We start from the raw sequence: 6,000 nt of genomic DNA on the forward strand, positions 1-6,000 counted from the left end.
AAGAAGCGCATACAACACTTTTTTTGCCCTTACCCCGTTGAAATGCGAGTTTATCGACTACCAGAGTGTTCTAAATTGTCGTAAAATTGTCCTGACCCTTTCGATTCTCATATCAGAGCCTTCGATAATTGTATATTGATCGAAATATGAGAGCTCGACGCCATTTTGGTTCTGGTCTGGACAGAGTTAAACAATTTTTTTGAAAAATCCAAATTTTGAATGTGTCAGGACAATTCTTAGATGATCAGGAGTGATGTGTCAAAGTTTTGGACAGTTTGGTCGAATGCCCCTAAAAAAAAGTGTTGTATTCGAATCGACTGATTTGAAGGATGTTTCACTTCACCTTAACCCTGGAAATGAGGTACAGATAAAAGACCTCTGACGATAAAAGACATGAGTGGGAAACTCATCCACCGATTTCTTATCACTATTTATTAACATCCACCGATTTTTCTATTTTTTATTTCTGAAGTGTTAGAAAAAGAAAAAAAAAAATGGCCACGTGGTCGATCGGTTTCGCGCGGTTTCCATCACATGCGGTTGAATTCACGGGAATAGGTGCAGAGGAGAACCGAGAGTTCTTTGTCTTCTCCCTCCAGCGAGGTGCGACGAGATCGAAACATTGACAGTCGGTTGCCAAGTGGCCAGTCCGTGTCGGCGGAGTCAAACCCACCGAAACAAACGGCCATTTCGGTCTTTATTCCCGCTGGAAGTGATTTCATGGTTGAGAGGCCTCCAGACAGGATCTAGGCGAGGCATCCTGTCGGTCCTCCTCTGCTGGCCAATCGGTGTCGTTACCGTCCCATTGGCGGGTGCGTATCCTTCGTGGATTTCGAGAAAGAAAAAAATTCCCTCGTCCTTCTGCGGGGACTCTTCTGGCGCGAACCCTGCCATTACTCGGCACTCCCTCTTGCGAAGAGCCCCACTCGACGTTCCGTCTCACTCGACGGCTCCTTCGGTTCCGGCACTTATTCGCCCCGACTAAACTTCCCTTGATTTAGTTATGCGTCCCAGACAATGCCCCTCGGACTTAGAAGAGGTCCTTATTGCCCTGCTAATCGGACCTGACCATCTTTCTTTTTCTTGAGTTCCCTCTCCTCGTCCTGGCGACGACCCACGTGGCGTCGCTCGCTCATTTCTACCCTGAGAGAGAAACAACTCATTGACTCGAAGAAATATTTCGTTAGTTAAAATAATTATCCTTGGAGTTGAGAAATTATTTCCCTGGTTAAATAGATTTCTTTTTCTTAGTTTTAGCCTCTGGCGGTTTTAATTCATCCGATTTCATTTAACGGGAATTTATTTGCCACGAAACTCTTTCTTGATCAAGGTACGCGGATGCGTCGCGTCCTCTGAGTCACTAGAGTCACCCTTTGGCAACTTTCCATCTCGGTTCCGTTTTCGGATTAACCCTCGTTTTCGTCCCGAGAATTCTTTGATCCCGACTGGATGATCGAGTGGCTTCCAAGAAGCTCCAAGAGGCCCTTAAAACTTCTCGCAGCCGAGAGAAGTTTTGTAAATAGGCTCGAGTACGGTCCTCGAGGTTCCAGGGTGGCTCGAGACATTCTCACGACTTGGCTTGAAAGGTTTTCCAAGCTTCAAATTAACAATAAATTTAAACGTTAGTCAGGGAGTTCTTGTCGATTATGGGAACTCTTCGACGCCCTTCTACCTCGAATCGCGGATCGCTGCCAGCGACTTCGCGAAGAAACGGATTCCTTTCCTCGATTCTTATTGGCCGATCGACCGGGAAATCGATTGATCTGCCATGGAGAGAAAAGAAGAGGACTCGGACGAAAGTCCCGAAAGACTGAGAAATCTTTTCCGCTTCGACGAGTTGAAGTTTCTTCAACTCCCAGAAAATGGCGGACGAACCATTTCGATCCGGAAGAAGATGGATCTGGACCTTTTTCCTATCACAAAGCGGAGACGATCCTCGACCTCCGGCTTCCTATAAAAATTCTACCGATACCTGTGTTATGAAATAAAATCACCAAAATATCTAAATCTGTCGGGGGTAGAAACGTATAAACGCGTTACCAGTGGAGTAATGACCAGGACGATCGAAGGTAAAGCCATGGGACATCTTCGGGCATGGTGTTCTCGACGGTTTCCATGAAGTCCAAGCCAGAAGGCATTGCGCATTCTACCGATACCTAATAGTGTTATGAATTAAAATCACCGATATATCTAAATCTGTCGGGGGTAGAAACGTATAAACGCGTTACCAGTGGAGTAAGGACCAGGACGATCGAAGGTAAAGCCATGGGACATCTTCGGGCATGGTGTTCTCGACCGTTCCCATGAAGTCCAGTCGGAAGACATCGCGGATTTGCTTCTCCAGTTTTTTTCTCGCGAGCTCGCGCAGTCGAGCATTCGAGATCGATTTCGAGATGTCTAGCCGGTGATTCCCAGAGGGACCGTGAGACAGGACGACGGATATCTGTGGCCGATGTTAAATACCAGGTAGTGGTCGTTGCTCGATACGGTCAGTTTTTGCGGTGTCTTGGTCCAACGACCAGGACCCGTGGGACACCATGGGCGACACCGTCCTACAAGTCCGCCAGAATCACGGCCTGAAACGTTCGACGGACGTGTTCGGCTGGTTGAAATTCAATCGGCACGATGAGACCCCGCTTTCGAAACTGGACGCATCCAGGGTTCGATCGCACGGTCGTCCCCGTTAGTCATCGTGCCTCCAGGAAACGACGCTTCCCGGACCCTAGGGACCGATCCTTCCCTAGGGATGGTCAGGTCGGCGAATCTACGCCAACCTCGAGACACCTCGTCGGATCGTGAATCAATTTTGGGTTGCGTTACCTTTCTTCATTATTTTTATCTTCAGGATTTTTTAGGAATAGATCCTTCCCTAGGGATGGTCAGGTCGACGAATCTACGCCAACCTCGAGACACCTCGTTGGATCGTGAATCAATTTTGGGTTGCGTTACCCTTCTTCATTATTTTTATCTTCAGGATTTTTTAGGAATAGATCCTTCCCTAGGGATGGTCAGGTCGACGAATCTACGCCAACCTCGAGACACCTCGACTCCTCGTCGGATGGTGAATCAATTTTGGGTTGCATTACCCTTCTTCATTTTTTCTATCTTCAGGATTTTTTAGGAATAGATCCTTCCCTAGGGATGGTCAGGTCAACGAATCTACGCCAACCTCGAGACACCTCGACTCCTCGTCATATCGTGAATCAATTTTGGGTTGCATTACCCTTCTTCATTTTTTCTATCTTCAGGATTTTTTAGGAATAAATCCTTCCCTAGAGATGGTCAGGTCGAAACCTCCTGACGTACTGGACCAATATTAAAATCTCATTTCGCTTCTTTTTCATCAACTTCGTTATCTTCCTCACCTTCAACATATTTTTGTCATGATGTTCATCATCTTCGTCACCGTTTTCATGATTTTCGTCACCTTTGCCATTATCATCCTCATAATTCTCATGAATTTCCTAATCCTTGTCGTCATTTCCATCACCTTCACTATCTTTTCCCTCATTTAAATCATCTCTACTGATGACTTGCATTCAGTTTTAGGAACCGCGATCACCGATGACCCTCCATTTGGGAACGCCCGAAAAAGTGGTCAAGCTCCCTTGTCCTCCTTATCACTGGACCAATTACGTTGTTAAGGCCAGTATCAATCAAGCGGGGTCGTTGCGTGGACACGAGCCGAGAGATAAAGGTCCCTCCTTCGGCGCCTCGTTGGATCTCTTCGAGTCTTTTGATAATGTTTGCAGAGACGCCGTTTACTCCTTGACGAGTAGAAGAAGCGAGCAATGTTTGTTATAACTGAAGGTGCGGAGAGATGACGTTTACGCGTCTCCTTGGCGATTCCTCGTACGCCCTGTTAAAAAATTAAAACGAGATAAATTCCTGAGTCGTCGGAAAATACCATATCCATTTATTTAGATACCTAAACCCATGTAAGAAAATACTGCCGCTTTCAGTACATTATTAAGAATTTTCTGTTAAACATGTCAGTCACCACGAAAATTATCTACTATTTTTCCCTTTTAATTTTTTATTTCACAAGCCGGTTTCAAACAATTTCCGACAAAGCGTCATAAAATCCTAAACTCGTTCACACCTTCACAGCCCATACTAATTTCAATATAACGTATACTTTACATTTTAATATAATTATAAATATTTTTAACAGGGCATCTACAGCTGATAAAGGAAAATTCATTGAAGATAAGAAATACTTTTGTTATTCAAATAATAATGGTTTCACTCGAACTCGAATTAATCGTCATCGTTCCGAAGGAACGTTGCATCCGGTTTATTCGAGTTTAATTGAGATTAATAATTATTCTTCATGTTAAGGAAATATTTCTTGGACTTTTTTTCGAAGATTAGAAATACTTTTGTTAATTCAAAGAATAATGATTTCACTCGAACTCGGATTAATCGTCATCGTTTCGAAGGAACATTGCATCCGGTTTATTCGAGTTTAATTGAGATTAATAATTATTCTTCATGTTAAGGAAATATTTCTTGGACTTTTTTCTCAGCGCAAATTCATCGAAAATTATAAATACTTTCGTTAATTCAAAGAATAATGATTTCACTCGAACTTTGCTTAATCGTCATTGTTCCGAAGGAAGGTTGCATCCGGTTTATTCGAGTTTAATTGAGATTAATAATTATTTTTCATGTTAAGAAAATATTTTTTAGACTTTTTTTTCAACGCAGGAGGCGAAAAGTACGAGCGCAGTTCTCAGGAGCCCCGATTCCTGGGGCAACCGGACACCAGGTCCTCTTGGTTTCCGGTTAGCCGATGCACGTATCTAATATTAACCTCGTCGGAAGGAACGCCAGCCGGGAATCTGGACCGGATGCGCGTGCAAGGAGATGCGTGCGCCGATGCGTCGACGACCGAGCTGAAAAGGGAAGTCTAAACTTTCGTCGGAGGGAAAAAAAAGTCCTCTCCCCAAAGAGGGAAAGATCGAAAGAGGAGAGACGCGTGCTCGGCATCGACCTTTCCCTCTCTTTCCGCCATCTTTCCCTCTCGTGAGATTTGCAGCTGCAACGCCGGGATGAGTGATCCGAGCCACGTGGAAATCCACTTCCGATCGTGCAGACGTTCCTGACACTATGTTAGGGTGGCGGAAGCCACTCCTAGGAATAAACTAAAAATTCACTAGAGAATATCGTCATGATTTTCATATCGTAATTTTGCTAGATGATAAATTATCGAAGATGATCCCGGGAGAGGAAAGACGAGATGATGGATATTGTGCGCCCTACATATCGTTTCTGTTTTTAATATTTTGCAATTCATCGTTAAGAATGAAAATGTCTTCCTTTTTGGGTACCGTTTTTAATACTTTGCAATTCATTCCTAGGAATGAAAATGCCTTCCTTTTTGGGTACTGTTTTTAATATTTTGCAATTCATCGTTAGGAATGATAATTTCTTCTTTTTTGGGTACCTTTTTTAATACTTTGCAATTCATTCCTAGGAATGAAAATGTCTTCCTTTTTGGGTACTGTTTTTAATATTTTGCAATTCATCGTTAGCAATGATAATGTCTTCTTTTTTGGGTACCGTTTTATTACTTTGCAATTCATATCTAAGAATGAAAATGTCTTTTTCTTGGGTACGTACAAATCATTTTGTTTGCATCAGAAAATGATGTACTTAGTCCTGGAGACCGCAAAGGGTTGCGGCGCGACTCCTCATGGAGTAAGTCAAGGAATAATTATTTGACTCGCACATAAAAAATAAATGGGGGTAAAACTACCCCTCGTAGTAATAACCGTCGTTTCCATATCCAGGTGTCGCATCCCGGTGTTGACCATTTCGTTGGAAGTCAATGGACACGAAGGGTTGTCAGGGGTTCGCGCACTCCCGGATTTCTGGACCGCCTCGGACAGATCCATGATCGTCCAAAAAGGACAATCAAAAACAGGCCTCCGATGAATAGCCTTAATTGAAGAGTCGGTTGCACCTTTTCCGCGGTGTGTACGGACATTAAGCCAA

This window comes from Orussus abietinus, unplaced genomic scaffold (assembly GCF_000612105.2).
Source record: "Orussus abietinus isolate OABI.00-Male unplaced genomic scaffold, Oabi_2.0 scaffold29, whole genome shotgun sequence".
In the NCBI taxonomy this organism is placed as follows: domain Eukaryota; kingdom Metazoa; phylum Arthropoda; class Insecta; order Hymenoptera; family Orussidae; genus Orussus; species Orussus abietinus.